The following is a 12421-nucleotide window of genomic DNA, read 5'->3' as shown; positions in this document are numbered from 1 at the left end:
ATTGGGGCAGTACTGTCGCAACGCTCCGGCACGCCTCCTAAGCTCCGTCCCTGCGCTTTTTATTCTAAAAAGCTCAGCCCGGCGGAGCGTAATTATGACGTAGGGGACAGGGAGCTGTTAGCCGTGGTTCAAGCCCTAAAGGTGTGGAGGCATTGGCTTGAGGGGGCTCAACACCCTTTTCTCATTCTGACTGACCATCGTAACCTGGAGTACATCCGGGCAGCGAGGAGATTGAACGCTCGTCAGACTAGGTGGAACATGTTCCTGACCCGGTTCGTTTTTAAGATCACTTACATCCCAGGGTCCCAGAACGGTAAGGCAGACGCCCTGTCCCGGCGGTATGACGCAGAGGAGAGGTCCATTGAGCCCACTCCCATACTGCCGGAGTCTTGTCTGGTGGCACCGGTGGTATGGGAAGTCGATGCGGAAATTGAGCGGGCGTTACGCACCGACCCTACTCCCCCTGAGTGTCCAGTGGGTCGGACGTACGTGCCACTCGAGGTCCGTGATCGTCTCATCTATTGGGCTCATTCGTCACCCTCCTCTGGACATCCAGGTATTGGCCGGACAGTGCACTTCCTTAGTGTTAAGTACTGGTGGCCAACATTGGCTTGGGACGTGAGGGTTTATGTCTCTTCCTGCTCGGTGTGCGCTCAGTGTAAGGTGCCTAGACACCTGCCCAGGGGGAAGTTACAACCCCTGCCCGTTCCACAACGGCCGTGGTCTCACCTCTCGGTGGACTTTGTCACGGACCTTCCCCCCTCTCAGGGGAATACCACTATTCTGGTCGTTGTGGATCGGTTCTCTAAGGCCTGTCGTCTCATTCCAATGCCGGGTCTCCCTACTGCCCTACAGACCGCTGAGGCTTTGTTCACCCACGTCTTCCGGCTCTACGGGGTTCCCGAGGATATAGTGCAGGGGTGTCAAACTCATTTTAGCTCAGGGGCCACATGGAGGAAAATCTATTCCCAAGTGGGCCGGACCGGATTGTTTTCTTTGTTTTAATACGATCAACATACAACATAAAGCTGGAGCCTGAGGACAGTGTGTCCAAAATAGTACAAGCACAACATCACTATTAATCATAAAACACGTCAAGTTTATTTGAAAATTCTAAAGAAAAAGAACACACAAACACACAATACCTCAGTAATATAACAGAACTGTTTCACAGATCACAGAACTATATCAGGGTGTCATTTCTCAGGCAGAAATGTAGATAAAAATAATGAAATCCTGTTCCCCAAACAAGTGCAAGAACCACAGAGTCAAGAATAGGTTAAATATACAAATAAAATAAAATCAATTAAAAACAATAGCACATCAACATAAAAACATATAAACATAAATCTGAAAGCGTTGCTCAAACTCCCGTAACAGTCCCGTTATTTTATCTTTGAACCGCTTCATGTCTGCCACATGTTGGGTCGCGCACACATTTTGTAGACAGGGGAAGTGAGCTGCATCACCACCGGCAAGTTGCGTCTCCCACAATGACAGCTTCAACTTGAAAGAACGTATGCTGTCATAATACTGCGTGACAACTTTGTTGCGCCCTTGCAGCTGTTTGTTCAAGTTATTCAGGTGCTCTGTAACATCCACCATAAATGCAAGGTCCGGCATCCATTCTGCGGAATGAAATTCTAACACTGGTTTGCCCTTTTCTTCCATGAACTGTTCAATTTCTTCTCGTAAATCAAAGAAACGCCTCAGCACAGCACCTCGGCTTAACCATCTTACCTCAGTGTGGTATGGCAGGCCATAGATGTGGTCTTTCTCTCTGAGAAGGCTGTCAAACTGACGGTGATTCAGGCTTCTGGATCGGATGAAATTAACAGTTTGGATGACCACCTTCATGACGTTATCCATCTTTAAATGACTTGCAACACAAAGCCTCCTGGTGCAAAATACAGTGAAAAGTCAAAAAATCACGTCCTCCATTTGCAGATTGCACTTTCTCTCTGAACTTTGTCACATCGCCTGCTTTTTTCCTGATCATTGAGGGCGCACCATCTGTAGCCAGGCTGACAGCGCGGGACCAGTCCACTCCGACCCTGTCCAGCGCGCCGACGAGTGCGGTAAAAATATCAGCTGCTGTCGTTGTATCTGTCATCGGCACCAACTCCACGAACTCCTCGGTGACGGTCAATGTGTCATCAACTCCGCGGATGAAAAAATGGCCAGTTGTGCAACATCTGTAATGTCCGTGCTTTCATCAATTGCAACCGAAAACGCAATAAATGACTTTACTTTTTGCTTCAACTGGCTGTCCAAATCCACTGAAAGATCGGAAATCCTGTCTGCAACTGTGTTTCTTGTCAGGCTGATTTTTGCAAAAGCCTGCCGCTTATCAGGGCACACAATCTCCGCTGCCTTCATCATGCATGTTTTTACAAATTCACCCTCACTAAATGGTTTTGAAGCCACTGCGATTTCATTAGCAATGAGGTAGCTAGCTTTCACTGCAGCGTCACTGATGTCTCGGCTGTGAGTAAACACAGACTGCTGTTTCTTCAGACCCGCCAACAGTTCATTCACCTTCTCTCATCTCCGCTGTCCTTGAAAGTTGTCATATTTGTCGGCATGAAGACTCACATAGTGGCGACGAAGGTTATATTCTTTCAGCACTGCAACATGCTCTGAACACACCAAACATACAGCTTTCCCATTCAATTCCGTGATTAAATAGGATGACCATTTTTCTTGGAACACTCTGCACTCTGCGTCCACTTTTCTCTTTTTTGACAGAGACATATTGGGGCAATGAGGGTGCCAAAGCACATAATGTTAAAAGTAGAAGCCGTAATAAATATCGCGGGCAAAACAAAGTAGCTCATTGGCTGCACGTGCTTGACCTACTTGCTCTGCCCCGGTATAAAACAGTTTGCTTGCTTAACACAATTGCTATTGCGCCATCCAGTGGACGCAATTGGAACAGCAGTTTATTTTATTGAAAAATTGCAGCGCATTTTTTTAAAAATCATCTCGTAGGGCCGGATTAAACCCGTTTGCGGGCCTGTTCCGGCCCGCGGTCCGTACGTTTGACACCCCTGATATAGTGTCTGATCGGGGTCCCCAATTCACCTCTAGAGTCTGGAGAGCGTTCATGGAACGCTTGGGGGTCTCGGTTAGCCTTACCTCGGGTTACCACCCGGAGAGTATATATATATATTTTTTTTATTTCACCTTTATTTAACCAGGTAAGACAGTTGAGAACAAGTTCTCATTTACAACTGTGACCTGGCCAAGATAAATAAATAGTAATTTATTTATTTCACCTTTATTTAACCAGGTAAACCAGTTGAGGACCAGCTACCACCGGCCTGGTGGTAATGGGCAGGTGGAGAGAGTGAACCAGGATGTGGGTAGGTTTCTGAGATCCTATTGCCAGGGCCGGCCGGAGGAGTGGTTGGGGTATATCCCCTGGGCAGAGATGGCTCAGAACTCTCTCCGCCACTCCTCTACTAACCTGACCCCTTTTCAGTGTGTGTTAGGTTATCAGCCGGATCTGGCACCATGGCATCAGAGCCAGATCGAGGCTCCTGCGGTGGATGAGTGGTTTCGGCGCTCAGAGGAGGCTTGGAACGCTGCCCACGTACATCTGAGTGGGCCATCCGCAGGCAGAAGGCGAGCGCCGACCTCCACCGCAGTGAGGGTCCAGTCTACGCCCCTGGAGATCGAGTCTGGCTCTCGACTCGAAACCTGCCCCTTCTTCTGCCCTGCCGGAAGATTGGCTGGCGGTTTGTGGGGCCATTTAAAGTCCTGAGGAGATTGAATGAGGTGTGTTACAGGTTGCAACTGCCTAATGACTATCACATTAACCCCTCATTCCATGTGTCTCTCCTCAGGCCGGTGGTAGCTGGTCCACTCCAGGAGAGTGAGATAAGAGAGACCCCTCCGCCCCCACTGGACATCGAGAGGGCTCCGGCGTACTCAGTCCGGTCCATCGTGGATTCAAGACGTCGGATGGGGGGTCTACAATATCTCGTGGAGTGGGAGGGGTACGGTCCGGAGGAATGGTGCTGGGTGCCTAGGAGGGACATTTTAGATCCATCCCTCCTGACTGAGTTCCATCGCAGTCATCCTACGCGCCCTGCTCCACGTCCTCCTGGCCGTCCCCGAGGCCGGGGTCGGCGCACAGCTGGAGCCGCGCGTCAAGGTGGGGGGGGGGGGTACTGTCACGAATTCCACCGAGACTGCTCCTCCTCCTTGTTCGGGCAGGCAGTACTAGCTGCTACCGTTTGATGTTATGTTTGGTCTTGTCTGCTTAGTGCACCTGTTCCATATCTCGTATTCATGTCACCTAAGTTTCCTTTGGTTTTGTTTGTTGTTGTGTGTTGTACGCCTGTCCGTTGGTGTAGGTTATTTGTTTTCTTGTTGTTAGTGCTTTTCGCACTGTTTTGCGTATTCGCTCGCCTCCTGTTGAGGCCCGTTGGATTTGTATTTTGCTCCTGTGACTATTAAAGTCGGATCAACTAAGCTTCTGTGTCCTGCGCCTGACTCCAACACCGCATCAGCCCCTGACATGTTGGGATTTGAACTAGCGCCCAATTGACTCCTGGAGAGATCTCCTTGTTCCAGAATGCACTGCGCAGCCCTTTGACGACATACAAAATGGGCATTAATACGATTCCAATGGAGTTTCCCCATCTCCTCAAAAGTTTCTCTGGCCTGTACCACACATTGCTGCAACGCACCAATATTGGATGCCAGCCACTGAAAAACCACAGGGGACACAGGTACACAGTATCATTTGCCCCTGCCTGCAGAGCACTGCTTTGCCTCAGTTTTGTAAACATTATGGTGAGGGACATAGATAGCTAATGTAATCAACCCAACTCTCACGTGGCACAACCGGATAGTGAATACCCTCGCTTTAACGTTAAAATAACAGCGGAAAAGCAGGACACTAGCAACCTCAAGGTTAGAGAGCACGGCATGTAGTAAACGCAGTCTCCAAACTCTGTAGAATTGCCAACTGAAGTGTGATGAGCAATTCTGACCATGAACATTGTGTGGTGAGCTTCCAGCACCTGCTCGAGTAGAATTACTCAACTGGGTGTTACGTGGTGTGTGTCTATCGAGCGAACCATCTACAAAGTTCGAAGACAGAACTTGAGGGGAAAGCGTAGTGTTGCTGAGGATGCAGCTCAGATCTGACAGTTCATCATCCGCTCTTGATAACATCTGAACTACGTCAACGCCCAGAGAAATTACCATCCTGACATTCAAAATTGTTTAAATGACTAATGTTGGTGTTGACTGCTATGTGCTTCATACAACTTAATATAGATCGTTAACGCTGTAATATATCACTTTTTGGGCAACTTGACCAAATCACAGAAATGGGTTGTAGATCTGTCCCTCAATGAAAGAACGTCTAAGCGGTACATCTGTTGCGCGCTGTCTATGCATAGTTTTATACACCGGCATCAGCTGAAAAACAAGTTAGTTTTATAACAATTTCACAGCGGTTGAGACAGTACAACAGTACTTGTTTTGTTACACTGAAATAAGGCAAACCAGAATAGGGACCGTCGTTGTGGTGCTCCGCTCATCCCCAATAAAAGCGGCATTTCACACCTCATGCTAACATTGGTTTCATGTGATCAAGGTTTGGAGAGTCTACACGTTGTATTAAAACTTCTTAACCGTCCATGTCCACATTCCGACCAGATTATTTAGTGACAATGACATTCCCAAAATAATATGGATTAAGTCCATTAGGCCTACTGAGGTCATAAGTCAACAGTTCTACCTGGCAATGATTTTTAGAGGCAGGTATAATTGATTTGACCGTCCAGATCAGTTCACACTTGAACGGCACCTCTGTACCTTCGGGCTCTGATCAGTCCCTACACCCAAACGAGGGCATTGCGTTCATCCACCTCTGGCCTGCTGGCTCCCCTTCCTCTGCGGAAGCATAGTTCCCGCTCAGCCCAGTCAAAACTGTTCGCTGCTCTGGCACCCCAATGGTGGAACAAGCTCCCTCACGACGCCAGGACAGCGGAGTCACTCACCACCTTCCGGAGGCATTTGAAACCCCACCTCTTTAAGGAATACCTGGGATAGGATAAAGTAATCCTTCCACAACTGCAAGGCATTCCAGCGGGTGGTGAAGATGGCCCAGTACATCACTGGGACCGTGCTCCCACCCATCCAGGACATCCACTGCCTGAGGAAGGCACGCAGCATTATCATGGACCCAACACACCCCAGCCACGAGCTCTTCTCTCCCTTACTGTCGGGCACACCGTATAGGAGTATGAAATCTGATACCAACAGGCTTGGAGACTGTTTCTATTTACAAGCCATCAGACTGCTGACTACAGATATTTTGCAGATGTTATCGCAGGTGCAACAAAATGCCTATGTTTCAATCTTTAGTTACATTTTACATTTTTACATTTTACGTCATTTAGCAGACGCTCTTATCCAGGGCGACTTACAAATTGGTGCATTCGCCTTATAGCCAGTGGCATAACCACTTTACATTTTTTATTTTGGGGGGGGGTAGGAGGATTACTTTATTCTATCCCAGGTAATCCTTAAAGAGGTGGGGTTTCAAATGTCTCCGGAAGGTAGTTCCAGTGCAGAAGTTAGTTCCAGTGCAGTAATAATTAACAATACAAAACAATACAAACATCTCAAACATTGTTAATAAAGGAACTAAGAAATATTAGAATGAGCAATCTGAGTATAAAAAAAAAAAAAGTTATATATATATATATATATATATATATATATATACAGTACCAGTCAAAAGTTTGGACACCTACTCATTCAAGGGTTTGTCTTTATATTTACTATTTTCTACATTGTATAATAATAGTGGATGCATCAAAACTATGAAATAACACACATGGAATCATGTAGTAACCCAAAAAAAATTCTAAAAATCAAAATGGATTTTAGATTTTAGTTTCTTCAAAATAGCGACCCTTTAGCCTTGGTGACAGCTTTGCACACTATTGGAATTCTCTCAACCGGCTTCAGGAGGAATGCTTCTCCAACAGTCTTGAAGGAGTTCCCACATATGCTGAGCACTTGTTGGCTCCTTTTCCTTCACTCTGCTGTCCATCTCATTCCAAACCATCTCAATTGGGTTGAGGTCGGGGGATTGTGGAGGCCAGCTCATCTGATGCCCTTACACAGCCTGGAGGTGTGTTGGGTCATTGTCCTGTTGAAAAACAAATGATAGTCCCGCTAATCGCAAACCAGATGGGATGGTGTAATACTGCAGAATGCTGTGGTAGCCATGCTGGTTAAGTGTGCCTTGAATTCTAAATAAATCACAGACAGTGTCACCAGCAAAGCACCCCCAAACCATCACACCTCCTCCTCCTCCATGCTTCATGGTGGAAACCACACGTGCGGAGATCATCCATTTTCCTACTCTGCGACTCACGACGTTGGAACCAAAAATCTCAAATTTGGACTCATTAGACCAAAGGACATATTTCGACTGGAATAATGTCCATTGTTCGTGTTTCTTAACCCATACAAGTCTCTTCTTGTTATTGGTGTCCTATAGTAGTGGTTTCTTTGCAGCATTTCGACCATGAAGGCCTGATTCACGCTGTCTCCTCTGAACAGTTGATGTTGAGATGTGTTTGTTACTTGAACTCTGTGAAGCATTTATTTGGGATGCAATTTCTGAGGCTGGTAACTCTAATGAACTGATCCTCTGCAGGTTACTCCTTGGTCTTCAATTCCTGTGGCGGTCCTCATGAGAGCCAGTTTCATCATAGCGCTTGAGGGTTTTTGCGACTGCACTTGAAGAAACTTTCAAAGTTCTTGAAATGTTCTGGGTTGACTGACCTTCATGTCTTAAAGTAATGATGGACTGCCATTTCTCTTTGCTTATTTGAGCTGTTCTTGCCATAATATGGACTAGGTCTTTTACCAAATAGGGATATCTTCTGTATAACACCCCTACCTTGTCACAACACAACTGTTTGGCTCAAATGCATTAAGAAGGAAAGAAATTCCACAAATGAACGTTTAACAAGGAACACCTGTTAATTGAAATGCATTCTAGGTGACTTCCTCATGAAGCTGGTTGAGAGAATGCCAAGACTGTGCAAAGCTGTCATCAAGGCAAAGGGTGGCTACTTTGAAGAATCTCAAATCTCAAATCTATTTTGATCTGTTTAACCCTTTTTTGGTTAATACATGATTCTATGTGTGTAAAAATCTAGAAAATAGCAAAAAATAAAGAAAAACCCTTGAATTAGTTTATTTTATTTTTTTATTTCACCTTTATTTAACCAGGTAAGCCAGTTGAGAACAAGTTCTCATTTACAACTGCGACCTGGCCAAGATAAAGCAAAGCAGTGTGATAAAAACAACAACACAGAGTTACATATGGGGTAAAACAAAACAATGTCAAAAATACAACAGAAATAAATATATATACAGTGTGTGCAAATGTAGCAAGTTATGGAGGTAAGGCAATAAATAGGCTATAGTGCAAAATAATTACAATTAGTATTAACACTGGAATGATAGATGTGCAAGAGATGATGAGTCAATTCAGTGGCTAGCTTTGCACTTGGCTAGCTAACAGTAGCTGCTAGGGGTAAGTCATAACCTACACTTGTGTTTTGTTTTTTACATATTGATAGCCCGAGTCGCTCAAGGAATTCGGGACATGGGTGACTAGTTAACGTTAGTTTGTCTCTCTCTGTGTGTTCGTGCCGTGAAAGGAGGGGGTTCTTCTTTGTCTGAAAGCAATGGCTAGCTAGTTTGCTAACTATTCTAGCTAACTAACTGGCTGAATAAGTTGACGACGGACTCTCAAGAGCTGTCGGGACTAGCCCACAACGTTAGACACGGACACGAACGATCTGCTTGTGTGTTGATACACTGGTGGTTGTTGTGGCTGAGTATTGGCGCTAAACCCTGCTGTTGGAGACCGGCATGCTAGCTGGCTGTGTCGTCTTATAACGAGGTGCCGGGACGTTTTTCACGGAATAATACTGCACCTAGTTAGCTAGCTGAATAAACTAGGTTAGTCTATTCCTAGAAAACATTGAACCGCTGTAGTTTACAACAATTATAGTTTCTGAGGTGGAAGTTGGGAGAGTTATATTTGGGAGTTGTGGTGAGGGAGGCCCCGCTCTCTCCTTTCCCAGATGTTTAGTTCATTTCATTCCGATCTTCTCTGCATTATTGTAGCCATCTGCTGCAGCCTGTCAACTATGCCTCTGCCTTTCCCTGTTCTCTCCTCTCCGCACAGGCTACACAAACGCCTCACACCGCGTGGCTGCTGCCTCTCTAACCTGGTGGTCCCTGCACGCACGACCCACGTGGAGTTCCAGGTCTCAGGCAGCCTCTGGAACTGCCGTTCTGCTGCCAACAAGGCAGACTTCATCCCAGCCTATGCTACCCTCCAGTCCCTCGACTTCTTGGCGCTGACGGAAACATGGATTACCACTGAAAACACTGCTACTCCTGCTGCTCTCTCCTCGTCTGACCATGTGTTCTCGCATACCCCGAGAGCATCTGGTCAGAGGGGTGGTGGCACAGGAATCCTCATCTCTCCCAAGTGGTCATTCTCAATTTTTCCCCTAACCCATCTGTCTATCTCCTCATTTGAATTCCACGCTGTCACAGTCACTACCCATTTAAGCTTAATATCCTTGTCATCTATCGCCCTCCAGGTTCCCTTGGAGAGTTCATCAATGAGCTTGAAACCTTGATAAGTTCCTTTCCTGAGGATGGCTCACCCCTCACAGTTTTGGGGGATTTCAACCTCCCTACGTCTACATTTGACTCATTTCTCTCTGCCTCCTTCTTTCCACTCCTCTCCTCTTTTGACCTCACCCTCTCACCGTCCCCCACTACTCACAAGGCAGGCAATACGCTTGACCTCATTTTACTAGATGCTGTTCTTCTACTAATCTCACTGCAACTCCCCTCCAAGTCTCCGACCACTACTTTGTATCCTTTTCTCTCTCCCTCTCCTCCAACACTACTCACTCTGCCCCTACACAGATGGTAATGCGCAGTCGCAACCTTCGCTCTCTCTCTCCCGCTACTCTCTCCTCTTCCATCCTATCATCTCTTCCCTCTGCTAAAACCTTCTCCCTCCAATCTCTTGAATCTGCCTCCTCAACCCTCCTCTCCTCCCTTTCTGCATCCTTTGACTCTCTATGTCCCTTATCCTCCCGGGCGGCTCGGTCCTCCCCTCCAGCTCTGTGGCTTGATGACTCATTGCGAGCTCACAGAACAGAGCTCTGGGCAGCTGAGCGGAAATGGAAGAAAACTAGACTCCCTACAGACCTGGCATCTTTTCACTCCCTCCTCTCTACATTTTCTTCATCTGTTTCTGCTGCTAAGGCCACTTTCTACCACTCTAAATTCCAAGCATCCACCTCTAACCCTAGGAAGCTCTTTGCCACATTCTCCTCCCTGCTGAATCCCCCCCCCCCCCCCCCCCTCCCTCTCTGTGGATGACTTCGTCAACCATTTTGAAAAGAAGGTTGACGACATCCCCGATCCTCGTTTGTTAAGTCAAATGACACTGCTGGTCCTGCTCACACTGCCCTACCCTATGCTTTGACTTCTTTCTCCCCTCTCTCTCCAGATAAAATCTTGCGACTTGTGACGGCAGGCCGCCCAACAACCTGCCCGCTTGACCCTATCCCCTCCTGTCTTCTCCAGACCATCTCCGGTGACCTTCTCCCTTACCTCACCTCGCTGATCAACTCATCCTTTACCGCTGGCTATGTCCCTTCCGTCTTCAAGAGAGCGAGAGTTGCACCCCTTCTCAAAAAACCAACACTCGATCCCTCTGATGTGAACAACTACAGACCAGTATCCCTTCTTTCTTTTCTCTCCAAAACTATTGAGCGTGTCCTCTTTAGCCAACTCTCTTGCTATCTCTCTCAGAATGACCTTCTTGATCCAAACCAGTCAGGTTTCAGGACTGGTCATTCAACTGAGACTGCTCTTCTCTGTGTCACGGAGGCTCTCCGCACTGCTAAAGCTAACTCTCTCTAATCTGCTTTTGTCATTCTAGACGTGTCTGCTGCCTTTGATACTGTGAACCATCAGATCCTCCTCTCCACCCTCTCCGAGCTGGGCATCTCCGGCGCGGCTCACTCTTGGATTGCGTCCTACCTGACCGGTCGCTCCTACCAAGTGGCGTGGCGAGAAGCTGTCTCCGCACCACGTGCTCTCACCACTGGTGTCCCCCAGGGCTCAGTTCTGGGCCCTCTCCTATTCTCGCTATAACCAAGTCACTTGGCTCTGTCATATCCTCACATGGCCTCTCCTATCATTGCTACGCTGACGACACACAACTAATCTTCTCCTTTCCCCCTTCTGATAACCAGGTGGCGAATCGCATCTCTGCATGTCTGGCAGACATATCAGTATGGATGACGGATCACCACCTCAAGCTGAACCTCGGCAAGACGGAGCTGCTCTTCCTCCCGGGGAAGGACTGCCCGTTCCATGATCTCGCTATCACGGTTGACAACTCCGTTGTGTCTCCCTCCCAGAGTGCGAAGAGCCTTGGCATGACCCTGGACAACACCCTGTCGTTCTCCGCTAACATCAAGGCGGTGACCCGATCCTGCAGGTTCATGCTCTACAACAATCGCAGAGTACGACCCTACCTTACACAGAAAGAGGCACAGGTCCTAATCCAGGCACTTGTCATCTCTCGTCTGGATTACAGCAACTCGCTGTTGGCTGGGCTCCCTGCCTCTGCCATTAAACCCTACAACTTATCCAGAACGCTGCAGCCCGTCTGGTGTTCGACCTTCCCAAGTTCTCTCATGTCACCCTGCTCCTCCGCACACTCCACTGGCTTCCAGTTGAGGCTCTCATCTACTACAAGACCATGGTGCTTGCCTACGGAGCTGTGAGGGGAACGGCACCTCCTTACCTTCAGGCTCTGATCAGACCCTACACCCAAACGAGGGCACTGCGGTCATCCACCTCTGGCCTGCTAGCTCCCCTACCTCTACGGACGTACAATTTCCGCTCAGCCCAGTCAAAGCTATTTGCTGCTCTGGCACCCCAATGGTGGAACAAGCTCCCCCACGACGCCAGGACAGCGGAGTCACTGACCACCTTCCGGAGACACTTGAAACCCTACCTCTTTAAGGAATACCTGGAATAGTATAAAAGTAATCCTTCTAGCGGGCCCCGTGGCAATACATTTGTAAAACCCAAAGCTTACCTTGACTTGGAAGAGTTCCAGTGTTGTGTTGGAAAGTCATAGCCAGCTATCTAACATAGCATGTGTCACGCCCTGACTCAGGGGACGCATATATGTTGAGTCAGGGTGTGTATATTCCTTGTTGTGCTTTTTCTATGTTGTCGATCTAGTATGTGTGGATCTGTTGGCCGGTGTGGTTCCCAATCAGAGGCAGCTGTTGCTCGTTGTCTCTGATTGGGGACCATA

This window comes from Coregonus lavaretus, assembly GCF_964263955.1.
Source record: "Coregonus lavaretus genome assembly, chromosome: 8".
Classification (NCBI taxonomy): Eukaryota; Metazoa; Chordata; class Actinopteri; order Salmoniformes; family Salmonidae; genus Coregonus; species Coregonus lavaretus.
The sequence above is the reverse complement of the archived record's forward strand: the minus strand, read 5'-3'. Positions refer to the sequence as shown.